Raw genomic sequence first — 14,973 nt, 5'->3', positions numbered from 1 at the left:
AGAAAATGGAAATGAGGAGATATCTGACATTGAACTTCAATTTTACTCATATCATCCATGAGATGAAGTCCCACATAGCCTAATTTCCTTAATGCCTTGATTTTTTTCACTCAATACCCAATCACCCTGAATAAAATTTTCCTTTTTCATTGTGACATTCAACCTTCAATCTTTCCTTCTCTCACTTTAGATATAGTAGCAGATTTGAATATTTTAGAGACTTTTATTAGATAAAAAAAATCCTTAATAAACAAGAGGTACTTTAACAAGAAAAGTAAGTAAATAATTAAAATTAAGAGTGGATAAGGTGGATTTGGATAACAGAATGCTATTTTTTCTAAAAGTATACATTTATATTACTTGAATGGAAAAATTAAGTGAAAAGGATTGGAAACATGTAGAAGGGAATTTCAAATAGTTTTTACTTCATGCTTTCAGTTCTTTATAGTACATTACATCAATTAGTAGCAATTTGTATAATTTGTATAATGACACGAATTGCCATAAATCCTCTCAGTAAAATGCTATTAGAGTCATAAATCAGGAGTCAGAGAATGAGCTTTGGGAAGCACAGTCTATCGGCCTTAGGGTGAAAGAGGAACAGGTCATGGTAACAATCATTCAGTGAGTAACTGTGCAAGGTTGAGAAGGAAAATGAATGGAATGGCATGAGGAAAGCGTGACTGAGCCAGACCTTGATGAGCTAATCCCCCACATCAAATAGAATAATGCTTCATGGCTACATGTTGTTTTGCTCAACTTCTAAAATTACTTCCCCTGACTTATGATTATTTCTCTACAGGGGTCTAAGGATAATGCTGAGAATAAATCTCAAGTTCTTTCACAGACTTACCAACATAAGATGCTTATTTTCAATGAATATATATTCATTAAAAATAGATAAATAATAGGTATTATATATTGTGTATGTCATTATATGTTAATTATATATAAGTATATACTAATAATATAATATAGGGATTAATTATGTATAAATATGTATAATAATATATGTATATATATTCAAAAACTGTCAAGGTTTTGAGATTTTTATCCAGCCTGCCACAGTTTCATGGCTACTATCAGAAGACATGAGACTCCAAGGTCAGAGACAAAAAGCTTTGTTAGAGTAGTAGCAGGAGCCAGACTATCAGCATTTTCTTGCACCAGTTCCCTAAGCCTCAGTTCTCACAGAATGACACAGAGAGCTAGATGACACAAAGAGATCCAGATGGGTTACACTGAGGGAGAGGAACCTTGAATATAGAAAATCCAAATCTTTTTAAATGGGCAATAAACATGCCTACCCTTTACTCCAGAGGAAGACTATTTTTATCATTCAAGACTGCAAGCAAACTTGCCCTTGGCTCTGGAAGGAGACAAAATCTCTTTCTTCCTAGACTCTTGAGTATATAAACCTCCTTGAAAAGATAATTCAAAATAAATAAAGGCAATTCAAATAAGGATCTCTACTTGGAAGACATGAAGAAGTATGAAAAACTCATGGAAAATTGTCTTCTGACACCTTTTAAATGAAGAAATACTCTGAAAAATCCCATGACTTTGACTCCCCTTGGGATGTGAATCTATGTTCTCTCTTTCCTGGAGAGGCACTTCTTACCTCCCACGCCCCCATTCTTGGAACTAATGAACTTGAGCTACCTAGACAGTGGAAAATGAAACAAAACATTAACTTTGGTCTTTTAGCATTGGCAGAGGGTCTAAAGCAATAATCCTTGGCATTTATCCCCTTACCTTTTATTATCTAAGCACTTTGTGAAATTATCTAGTTAGTTAATCTTCCTAACACCTTTGTGAGGTTAAATGATGCAGTTTCTAAAATAGGTATATACAAATTATGACTTGATAGGCCTAGTGATATAAGTTTGGTCTATAATTGTTCTTGGTGTTTGATGGGATTATAGTCATTTTATGGGCCAGTGGTTGTAGTTTCTTCTACACGTCATCTGTTTTTATGATGTAGCATCTGAAAGAACAATCCAAAGTGGCTCAATGAAACCATTGTCCCTTCTAAGGAAGCCTATCTTATAACTCATAAGCTTTTAAATATTTTTTTTCTTTTCACTGGCCTCTGTTGTAAATTCTGTTTTTAGTTCTAAAAGTAATTATCTGAACAAAAATTATAAAAGCTTACTGTTAAATAAGAACCTAACATATCATGTGAATAAGTTTCCTTTCTTCAATGAGTAAATTCTTCAGAAGAATGATTATTTTTTTTGGATTAAAGTATGGATTATATAATTTTTTTAGTCAGTGGGATAATAATGTAATTTATGTTTTTTACATTTTGTTAATGTAACCTAATATTCACCAATATCACAAGATTGTTAGTGCAAAATAGGTCACAGTATCTCAAATTTCACAGAATTATGGGAGTTTTGTCTGTTTTATTTTTCACTATGAATCCCTAATACCTAAATGAAGAGTACACATAGCATGCACTGTAAAAAGTATTTGTTGAATGAATGATAACATAAGTTTTTAACCCTCAACAAAGTCACTCTGCCATGCCAGCCATATATAAAAAGAGTCTGTCTTTATGAATGTCGTTTCTTGCTCTAGCAGTATCACTGTCTCCTTTTCTTTCCACTTTACTCAGCAGTTCCTCCCAGGAATTCGTTTAGACCTCCCAAACCTCTCATGTTTCCAGGCTTATGCTGGGTTCTGGACAGGACAAGGAAGAATCTTCATCTCCATTCAATGATATATCTTGCTACTGGGCTCCAGCAAAGATATTTGGATCCATGTCACATAAATCTTTGTGATTTCAGTTTCTTCAGTCTAAAACTTTGCTCTCCAAAGCTTCAGATCCCATTGATGCAGCCAAAATAAGGATGAAATTTTTAGCTATCTTCCTCTATGTCCCTTCATCCTTATCCTCTTCTTTCTACCTTATTGTTTCCGCATAAAATTGTCTTATGCAGGCTATCTTACCCATGTGCAGATTAACTCATGCTTCAGGGACTGGTTCTTCCTCATATTCAGTCGTATCTGAATTTTAATTTATCTCAGCTGCAATACCATCGTAAATTAGCAGATGTATAATAATTTACATTTCAAAGGATTGCTTTCTGTTTTGAGATAGTTACTTTATGCAAAGCAGAACATTTACTTCAACTACACATTGGTCAAAATCTTCCTAGAGATGACAAAATTTAGTTTCCAGATGGTGAACCTATATCTTCATGAGATCTACCTATAGATTAGGCCTGGTAAAGAATGTTGATCAAGACATACAACACATTATTTTTTGCTTTTTTCCCTTCATTTACTAAGACATCTTAGTTAAATCATGTTACCAACCCACATTTTCTAGTTGTATCTGAATGAATGAATCTACCCAAACTCATTTTCTTTTCCTTCCTGTCAATGATCACATCTGCGTTAGGTAGATTTTTAAAACTTTATATCCATTTATTCATATTTACAGTCCCTTTCACTCTTCCAAGTCCAGGTAACTGATTATAATGTGATCAGCCTCATCACCTAAACATAGGTAACTGTGACAAAAAGGCGTGTGGCCTAAGAAATAAAAGTTCAGACTGTTTTTGACATGTGTCAAGATGATCCAAGAGTTACCCTTGCGACAGATAATTAGGGAAAACTGTCAAGCCTGCAGCTTAATCCTGTGTACATCTGCTCAAAGTCAGCTCTGAAAACTGTGGGATCTAGGAAGACAATCTTTTGTAATTAGCCAAGGCCACTATAATCCATAAAAACATCTAATCAAATTGATTTCCAGTCCATCAAGTGGTATCTGTCAACAGCAAACTTACCGATCATCCTGGAACTGCGACTACCTCATGTAAACCTCTAAGGTCATTTAAAGGTTCCTTTGCCTTGTAAATATAAAATCATTTTTACTTTTTGACAGACTGTCTTTTCATGTGGGATAGGGTAGAGGGGAAATAGGAAAAAGATGGACTGTCAGAAGCATTCACAAACTATTAACATCAGGGAGGCAGAAATCAACAAAATGTCTTCTGTAAGATCAATGTTCTGCTAAATGTGTAGCCAAAAATATGTGTAGTTGATGGAAAGAAAATTACATCGTATCTGCTTCTGCACTTGAGATCTTGACTTTGTTCTTATGGTGTACATTGCCAAATATCATACCCGTGCTTATCTTGCAACTGGAATATGCTACTTCCATCTCCGTGTCCCACCTCTATTAGTTTCTTCAAGCCCTACCCACTAGAGAATTTGTAATACAATTGATAAGACAATTTTCCTTAAACTCAGTTCTTAAGAATGTGTTGAGTCATGTCACTTTTGTCATCTCTCTTGTCTGCCTTGTCCATTCTATTCGTTTCTCCAGCTTGGTGTTCTATGCACTCTGTTTATGTTCTAAGTGATTTTTCCCTTCACCTTACTTTCTCCATGGCCTTGCATAGTGTCTCTCTTAGGTAAAAATCATTTCAAAAGTCCAATCTCAAAGCAATTTAAGACCTCCCTTGTCTCCTCTGAATCCAAATTTGACATGCTCTTACCTTTCATTAATTATATAACTTAATGAAATAAGCTTCACTTTGTTTTCTCTCACCCAAACTCTGACAGCTCTTCAGTGTTTGCTATTATTCTTTCTTGCAACTCTTCCCTCTTATCTTCTTTATTAAGGCACTTTTCTGCCATCTTCTTCACTTTCTTTTTTCTGAGATCCCTTTGTAAGACCATCCCCTAAGTGAAGGATACTCCCGCAAGAATTCCAGCCCTAATTTCCTGTTCATCTTTCTGCATTATCCCCATGGCTCCTACTGCCTCCTCTAAGTTGATGACTCTCATTTTTGTGACTCCAGCAGCTTGAACTTTTGTCCCATATGTTCAGTTGCCTAAGGGCATCTCCACTTAAAAAACCACATATTCGTGCAAATCTCAACATTATTGAAACTGAATTAATCTTCTCCCTACAATTGGATTCTTTTTCAAATTACTTCGTTCCACTAAGGCAATTGTACTGGCTGGTTTCCTTCCCTTTCTCTATTTTCAATTTGTCACCAAGTTGTTTCATTTCTTCCTGAAAATTTTGCCATATAATTATTATTGCCCCTCTTTCATTAGTGTTATCACCCTAGTGAAGGTTTTCATTACCCTTCTTCTCAAATTAAGAGCACTTGTTGATTGCTTTAAGATATAATTCATATGCCACAAAATTCATCATTTTAAAGTATAAGTTTTTAATATATTCACAATGTTGTATAGTCTTCATCATTATCTAGTTCTAGAACTTTTTTTTGTCACCCTCAAAAGAAATCCTATAATAATTAGTCGCGCATCACTCTGTTGTCCCTTTCCCACTCCTTAGCCCCTCACTAATCTACTTTCTATTTTTATGAATTTGCTTTTTCTGACATTCAGTATGTGGCCTTTGTGACCAGTTTTTTACATTTAGCATAATACTTTTAATGTTTATTCATATTGTAGCATGTGTCAGTACTTCATTTCTTTTTAATGTTGGCTAATATTTCCGTGTGTGTGTGTATGTATGTATGTGTGTGTAGTTGTTTGTCCCATTTATCAGTTGATAGGCATTTAAGTTGTTCTTGGTTATTTTTCTAAGGAAATGCAGTATTTACTATGACAGATAAAAATACATGGAGATGTATAAAGTGTCAAAGTGGAAATGGAGAGAAGTAGGTAGACATGGCATATATATGGAAGTATAACCAACTAGATTTGTTGATGAATTGGGTGAGAGGGATGAGAGAAAAAGTAATCACAAATGAATTCATAAACTTATGAATTCTGTGGCCTTCATCCCTAGGGGAGAAAAATTATTTAATGACAGAGAAAATTGTACCTATAATATGGTGCCTGGAGGCTGAATGTTTGTAGTTTAGAGATAGGACACTTGTTCTATAAGTTTTCTTTGGGAGTGCTCATCTATACTGCTGGATTTAAATCTCAAAGTTTCAGATATGTATGTATCTGCTGAATATTTTTATGTAGAGGTCCAAATACAAAACTAATGCCAAACTTATATAATGCCTCCTAAAGGCACTCTTTTGGGATGTAGTTTTTCATCTACTTGTATATATCAACATTCACCACTGTAATTCATATTAACAATTTTAGACTCATGTGTGGTTGTGACCTTTTTTTTCTGGATTTTTAAAAAAACTAATTGATGAGAGACACACAGAAGAGAGGCAGAGACATAGGCAGAGGGAGAAGCAAGCACCCTGTGGGGAGCCCAGTGCAGAACTCAATCCCAGGACCCCAGGATCATGCCCTGAGCTGAAAGCAGACACTCAACCATTGAACCACCCAGGCATTCTGTGGCTGTGACTTTTATCCTAAAACTCTTCAGGCCACTAATAATGCCTCTACTCTTGCCATAATCAGTTATCAAATCCTGCTAATTTTTCCTCTTAAGTACTTTCTATGATCTATTTCACTCATTCTCTTGCCCTCATTCCTATTATTTCTTTCATGTACTCAGTTTGTGTCATATTCCTCTGTCTCCAAATTTTTACCCTTCAATTTATCATCAGAAAAACTGCCAGCAATATCCAGATAAAATGCAACTCTGACTTGTCTTGACACTTAGAAATTTTTAGGCATTTCCTATAACCAAAACCTAGCCTAGGTTAGCGTCCTCTATTTTCCCGAATAAACTACGTAACACTAGAGTACATATGGTACATGTGGCACATTTTATGTGCCAAATGTATTACAACTGTACATATATTGTCTTATTTTGTCTTATGCTAAGATAAAAATTAGAATTTTGAGCTATTGCCAAGAATCTGACTTATAATATCTCAATTAATATTATGTAAATGAAGAAATTGTGTATAGATTATACTAACTAGGATAGAATAGTTTGGACTTTTTAAAATATTATTCCTATTCTAATGTTTTGCATATTAGTTACAATTAAAACACAACTAGGCTTACCAAGAATAAAGATACTGTCAGGAGTGCTGGAAAAAGGTATTTTATATAAAGATTGATTATCTGAAACTCAGTATCTTAAATCTAAAACTGATAATACCTATTGGAATGTTGTGTAACAACATAACTTAAAATAGGCAATTATAAAAATATTTCATTATTTAGTGCATAATATGAAAGTTAGCATGTTTTCTTATTTTCATATAGGTTACAAAAAAAGCAAGAAAAAAGTTTAACAGAGAATTACCTGCTCTAATAAATATGGATATACATATTCATATACATATATCAACAAAAGTGTGAATATTGTTAGGAGAAAAATATCCTGTTCAGAGCTCCAAATCACATTTTAATGAAGCAAGCAACCTTTCCAAAGACAAATTCACCCTGAGTCATTCAGAAATCTCGTTAGAACATATAGTTAATGTATTCTTTAATTACTTTTAGGATGAAGTTAAAACACTTTAGGCTGATGGTCTTAAGGATGTCTGATTTTGATTTTGGGAAAGCCTTAGGTAACACTTAGGTTTCCCAACAAGGTGTTGTAAAGTACAACAAAAATCAGAAGACTCAGTGCTTAAAATTTAGACCTTTTTTTGTGTGTTTGATTTTTTTCAGTTCTGGAACTTTGTAATCTTGTCTATTTATATTAAGATATTGTTTGGACCTCACAGTCTAAGATGGGGCAATTATAAAGGTTTTAAGATCCAACAGATTCTCTTTCAATTTCCAAATTAGTATGAAGTATACTGGGCCAGTATATTGATACTTGTCTTCCACCTCTACTGTTTAATTAAGACTGTTAATTCATCTTGACACCTTTAAAAGCTGGTCATATCTCACCTCTTTCAGGAAGCCCTCTTTAGTTTATTTGATCATTCTTTTAATATGTTCCTGCCTGTTCTGTATGGACTTGAATCACAGTTTATATATTATTTTGGGGGGGCTTTTATTATGACTATTTTTTGATTATTTCTTCCAGACCATAAATGTGGAATTTCCAGTGTATTAGACACTGCTGCTGCCCACTCCCATCTCTTAGATCATCTGTAACAAGGCTTGACAAATCCCAGTATACTTTGGTACCACAGGATCTGGATTCATAACTAACAAGCATGATCTGGAAGTGCAGGGATTTAACTGGGCAAAAGTCATCCCTAGAAATATGGCCCAGTATTCCTGGCCTCTGAGTGATTCAAAGGCATAATCCACAGTTTCTCAGAGAGTCCCTAAAAGTATTGAACCTCAGTTAATTTTCTCACAAATGTATATTTTTATATTATTTCCATCCTTGCTATTTTCCTCAAAATTTCTTGTCATAAAATCAGCTTTAAGGGAATCTGATTTAAATAGTTGGAAAACAGTAGGTGTTCAATAAATTCTTGTTGAGTAAAACAATAGAGTACTATAAGTGACTCAGCAATCATATGAATGTCAAAGACCTATGTGAGAACAATGGAAATACTGCAGTTGCATTATGATATAGGTAACATTTTTTGTTGTTGTTTTCCCACTTCTTGTGCTGAATTCTACTCTCTCCCTTTAGAACCTCTTTCTCAGAGGTCTGATATGATGCTTCTTCCACCGTCCTGGACTCTCAATGTTATTTTTTACTCAACTGTTGTCTTGGGGTACCTTCAAAGTTCCTGTTCTCTCCTTTATAGTTTTCTTCACTCAAAAATTTCTTATGGTACAACTTATTTTTTTCTAGGATTGGCTTTGTATAAACACATCTGTGTCCAGATCCAAGGCATAGCCTATTATCTCTTCCATGTAATTTGCCTTTTAATAGGGATCTTTGAGAGATTCATTGCTATAGCCTAACCATTAATATACAAACATAAATTCTAATTGGAAAAATTCCAGACACTGTGGTGGCTTAATAGAGGAAATAATTTTTAGGAAGTAGGAGATATTTTAAATTACATCAAATATATAGTGGTTTATTCTACCTGCTTATTGGGCTAGGTTTGACTTCAGAAAATTTCTTTAGACTGCAACAAATTGCTCCTAAACTGTGACTTTGTTCTCTCTTTCCTCTGCTACTTCTCAGTTTAAGTCTGGAGAAAGGCTGGTTGAAGTATAGGATGGAGGAAGGGAACAAAATAGAGTTTCAATATGTTTGGTGTTTTTTCCCACATTTGATGATACAGGAATATGGCTCCCTACCCAATAGCTAGTTCAATCCAAGTGCAATAACTCTTACATTTTTACTGTAGAGGATTTTTGGATGCTCTGCTTTCACAATTATTATTTTTTGCAAATTCAATATATCTTTAAATTTCATAATGGTCTTGATGTAAGGATTTTGGTAAGCATTTGAGCTTTAGAATAAAAATGACTTACATCCATTTTGTCATTTAAATCATTAGATTTTCTGTCTGTCTTCTACTTTATGTTTATAACATAAATACCTACAATTAATGTATTAGTTACCACTGCATATAAATTTAGGGCGTTTGTTCTTCTGAAATGCCTCACAGGTAAGATGATTCTGTGGGTCAGAATGGTATACAGGTACCTAATTTCAACACTTGCCACATCATATCACACCTAATATTCTCAATGAAATAATTAATAAATATGCTGTTCTTGACAACATCTAGACTAGAGCTTTTCAACATGATGATTCACACCTTTCTACTATTTGGCATTGATCAAAAATCATATCTTTAAGGTATAATCGATTAAGCCATTAAGATAACTAGTTGGACATTTATTTACTCAAAATGGCTTAATTTTATTTATAAAGGTATTTTTATGGCATAATTTTAATACCCTCTTTTAGAAGATGATCTAATTTAATATTGTGTTTACCCTTTTATGGTTGGGAGATATTACACTTACTGCTATTGTTTTCCTAAAGACTAGGCATTATTTATGATTTTCTTAAGGCTCACTAGTTTTGAGAACTCTTTAGAGACTTCACACAGGATCCTGGAATCTAATATTGTGACTTGGGCAATTTGAGCACATTAAGAGAGACAGAAAAGTGAAGGGTGTTAACATCTCTGAATGGAGGCTACATGTCAAACACCATGCATGTTAAGGTCTTTGTACCATATTGTTTAAGTTTTATAATGCCTAGACTATAGTATTATGTTTCCGATGAAGAAGCTGCAGATTTGAGTTTTAGTGATCTGCATAAGGTAGGCCTGGTAGTAAGGATTTTTACCCATGGCTGTTGGACCAAATTAGGCCTAATGCTTTAACATGGAAGAATTAAGCTTTCAACTCTGGAATTCACTTCATTCTTCCCAATGTCTCTGACTTTTTTCTTTCCTTTTTATTTATCTGAGGTCACAAATCACATAAGGAGTTTTACTTTTTATTATTTATTAACATAACATCTTTGTACTTAAGGATTGAACCAATCACTTCCTTGTAGTTGTACCACTTTATATGCTTACCACATAAGACCTCCAGTTCCTCTACATCCTAGCCAACATTTTCAATAATTTAAGCCATTGTAATATGTGTATTGTGGTATTTCATTGTGGATATAATTTGAATTTACCTGATGACCAGTGAGGTTGACTGTCCTATCTTTTTTTTATGTGCTTATCTGCCATCCATAAATCTTTGGTAAAGGGAAAGTAAGTGCTAAAAATTTTGTATGTTTTTTAAAATTGTATTGTTTTCTTATTAAGTTTTGAGAGTTCTTTATTTTCTTTGGATACAAGTCCATTATCAGATATGTGATTGTAATTATTTTTCCATGTCTATCGCTTATCTTTTTATTCTTGTAAACATACCTTTTGGAGAGAAGTTCTTGAGACGTCTCTCAAAGCAATAAGCTAAGGCAATCATAGTGCTCACTTCACTCATATGGTTTCTGTTTCTTAGTCATTACTGTTGCTTGTTGCTTCATATTTGATATCCTGAAAACCACTGTTTCTTATATTTTGTTTGCTTCTTTGATTCTTTCATTTGGGAGGGTAAATCTCATTCCTGTTTCTCTTAAATGGAACCTAAAATCAAAATCCCCTGATGCACATGAATGTTTTTAGAGACTTTTTCTTTTCATCAGGAGGATTTGCAAGTATTTTATCAGAATTTAATCTCCATAAGACAATCTCTTACAATATATCATTTTTTAAATCTCTTTCCCCTCTTTATTGGAAACTCACTTTCAGCCAAAAGCAAAACTGAAGTTAAATGTCACTTTATGATCCAAATGAGATTTTTCTTTCTCCCCAGATGCTACAGCCCACTAACTTTAGAGGATATCTGTATACCAGCAGGCTCGTGCCTGATACTCAAGTTCACACAGCATCTTAAGGTTTTTTTTTTTTGCCCAACTTCTCTGAAATATTTGATACAGTTGCCCTGCTTAGGAAGAAAGATATTTTCCTCTATCTACTTACATCTAAGTTTCAAAGTATTTTAGGCTTTTTTTCATCAGACTTATTCTTTTTTCTATACAATGTCTCCTCAGTTTATTTTATCCAAATCCAGTTTTATTAAAGTATTCTAAAATTATTTCTCTCGTTAGTCTTTCCCTGAGAATCAGTCATCTACCCAGTGCTGACTTAACCTCTCCATTTTACTGCCTACATCTAAACTTTATCTGAATATTTCATTCTTAACACTTCTTTTTCTTCTTAGCCCCTGCCCAGTCAATTAGCAAACCTAATGGGCTCTACTCTAATTCAAGAATCTGACCATTTCTCTCCTTCTCACAAAATCTAATTGTAGCCTGTGCTACCACCAATTCTCACTGTAGGGTAGATCCTTACTGGCCTTCCTTTTATTATTCTTGTCCTCCTGTACTTCTACAGTAGTCTTTCCACTTCCATTTTTGCCTCTCTATTAATTCAACCTCATAAAAACCAAGTGTTCTTTTAAAACCTATGTCAGATCACATTGCTGCCCTGATGACAATATTTTAATGGCTTCTTGTTACACTTAGAGTAAAAGCCAAAAAGTCTTTAGCTGGTTCCCAAGGCCATAACTGTTTTCACCTTTCCCTCTTTTACTATGTCACTTTAGTAAGCTGTAGCCTCACAAGCCACTTTCTCTCTTGGGAATGGGCCAAGCCCTTTCTTTTCTAAGTAACTTGGTACTGATTGATTTCTGTGTTAACTTCATGTGTTCACAAATCTTTTTCATCCTTGTTATCTAAGTCTCCATTTGTACGTTACTTCCTTAAAGACAATTGCTTAGATTCCCTTAGCTAAAATAACCTTATTATACCACAAACAGGCACCTACCATTCTACTGTCCTCCTTGATTTTCTTTCTAGCACTATATAAAATTATCTCATCTATAATTATTTATTAACTTTTTCTCCAAAGAAAAATAGAGGAAAAGTTTTGTTTTTTACTTGTATGGCTAGTGCTTAAAACAGTGCTTAGCTAAATAAACATTTATTTTTATTATTTGTTTATTTATTTTGTACAATTCAGTGACTTTTGGTTTATTCACAAAATTGTGCAAACATCACCACTGTTTAATTTTAGAACATTTTCATCATCTCCCTGCAAGAAACCCGATATTCCTTAGCCCCCATCCTTCCCCAGCCCCTGCAACCATTTATTTTTTTTTAGAATGACATGGTTTATTTTTTTATTTTTTTACATTTTTTACTTTTATTTTTATTTTTATTTTTTTTAATTTATTTTTTATTGGTTTTCAATTTGCCAACATATAGAATAACACCCAGTGCTCATCCCGTCAAGTGCCCACCTCAGTGCCCATCACCCAATCACCTCCACCCCCCGCCCACCTCCCCTTCCACCACCCCTAGTTTGTTTCCCAGACTTAGGAGTCTTTCATGTTCTGTCTCCCTTTTTGATATTTCCCACTCATTTTTTCTCCTTTCCCCTTTATTTCATTTCACTATTTTTTAAATTCCCCAAATAAATGAGACCATATAATGTTTTTCCTTCTCCGATTGACTTATTTCACTCAGCATAATACCCTCCAGTTCCATCCACGTCGAAGCAAATGGTGGGTATTCGTCGTTTCTAATGGCTGAGTAATATTCCATTGTATACATAAACCACATCTTCTTTATCCATTCATCTTTTGATGGACACTGAGGCTCCTTCCACAGTTTGGCTATTGTGGACATTGCTGCTATAGACATTGGGGTGCAGGTGTCCCGGCGTTTCACTGCATCTGTATCTTTGGGGTAAATCCCCAACAGTGCAATTGCTGGGTCTTAGGGCAGGTCTATTTTTAACTCTTGAGGAACCTCCACACGGTTTTCCAGAGTGGTTGAACCAGTTCACATTCCCACCAACAGTGCAGGAGGGTTCCCCTTTCTCCACATCCTCTCCAACATTTGTGGTTTCCTGCTTTGTTAATTTTCCCCCATTCTCACTGGTGTGAGGTGGTATCTCATTGTGGTTTTGATTTGTATTTCCTTGATGGCAAGTGATGCGGAGCATTTCCTCAGGTGCTTGTTGGCCATGTCTATGTCTTCCTCTGTGAGATTTCTGTTCATGTCTCTTGCCCATTTCATGATTGGATTGTTTGTTTCTTTGCTGTTGAGTTTAAAAAGTTCTTTATAGATCTTGGAAACTAGCCCTATATCTAATACGTCATTTACAAATATCTTCTCCCATTCTGTAGGTTGTCTTTGAGTTTTGTTGACGGTATCTTTTGCTTTGCAAAAGCTTATCTTGATGAAGTCCCAATAGTTCATTTTTGCTTTTGTTTCTCTTGCCTTCATGGATGAATTTTGGAAGAAGTTACTGTGGCCAAGTTCAAAAAGGGTGTTGCCTATGTTCTCCTCTAGAATGTTGATGGAATCTTGTCTCACATTAAGATCTTTCATCTATATTGAGTTTATCTTTGTGTATGGTGCAAGAGAATGGTCTAGTTTCATTCTTCTGCATGTGGATGTCCAATGTTCCCAGCACCATTTATTGAAGAGACTGTCTTTTTTTCCAGTGGATAGTCTTTCCTGCTTTGTCGAATATTAGTTGACCATAAAGTTGAGGGTCTACTTCTGGATTCTCTATTCTTCTGCTACGTTGATCTATGTGTCTGTTTTTGTGCCAGTACCACACTGTGTTGATGACCACAGCTTTGTAGTACAACCTGAAATCTGGCATTGTGATGCCCCCAGATTTGGTATTCTTTTTTAAAATTCCCCTGGCTATTTGGGGTCTTTTCTGATTTCACACAAATCTTAAAATAATTTGTTCGAACTCTCTGAAGAAAGTCCATGGTATTTTGATAGGGATTGCATTAAACATGTAAATTGCCCTGGGTAACATTGACATTTTCACAATATTAATTCTTCCAATCCATGAGCATGGAATATTTTTCCATCTCTTTGTGTCTTCCTCAATTTCTTTCAGAAGTGTTCTATAGTTTTTAGGGTAGAGATCCTTTACCTCTTTGGTTAGATTTGTTCCTAGGTATCTTATGCTTTTGGGTGCAATTGTAAATGGGATTGACTCCTTAATTTCTCTTTCTTCAGTCTCATTGTTAGTGTATAGAAATGCCACTGACTTCTGGGCATTGATTTTGTATCCTGCCACGCTACCAAATTGCTGTATGAGTTCTAGCAATCTTGGGGTGGAGTCTTTTGGGTTTTCTATGTAGAGTATCATGTCATTGACAAAGAGGGAGAGTTTGACTTCTTCTTTGCCAATTTGAATGCCTTTTATTTCTTGTTGTTGTCTGATTGCTGAGGCTAGGACTTCCAGTACTATGTTGAATAGCAGTGGTGAGAGTGGACATCCCTGTCTTTTTCCTGATCTTAGGGGAAAGGCTCCCAGTGCTTCCCCATTGAGAATGATATTTGCTGTGGGCTTTTCGTAGATGGCTTTTAAGATGTCGAGGAATGTTCCCTCTATCCCTACACTCTGAAGAGTTTTGATCAGGAATGGATGCTGTATTTTGTCAAATGCTTTCCCTGCATCTATTGAGAGGATCATACAGTTCTTGTTTTTTCTCTTGTTGATATGATGAATCACATTGATTGTTTTACGAGTGTTGACCCAGCCTTGTGTCCCAGGGATAAATCCTACTTGGTCATGGTGAATAATCTTCTTATTGTTGGATCCTATTGGCTAGTATCTTGTTGAGAATTTTTGCATC

The 14,973-nt window shown here is 34.8% G+C and overlaps 1 long non-coding RNA gene across 4 annotated transcripts in view; it reads left to right on the top strand.

Annotated features, from left to right (window-relative positions):
* LOC144315674 (uncharacterized) overlaps positions 1-14,973 on the top strand; it is a 309,221-nt gene that overhangs the window by 34,066 nt on the left and 260,182 nt on the right. The window lies entirely within an intron of this gene.

This window comes from Canis aureus, chromosome 6 (assembly GCF_053574225.1).
Source record: "Canis aureus isolate CA01 chromosome 6, VMU_Caureus_v.1.0, whole genome shotgun sequence".
NCBI classification, from domain to species: domain Eukaryota; kingdom Metazoa; phylum Chordata; class Mammalia; order Carnivora; family Canidae; genus Canis; species Canis aureus.
Note: the sequence above shows the minus strand (reverse complement) of the source record. Positions and strands in the feature narration are given on the sequence as shown.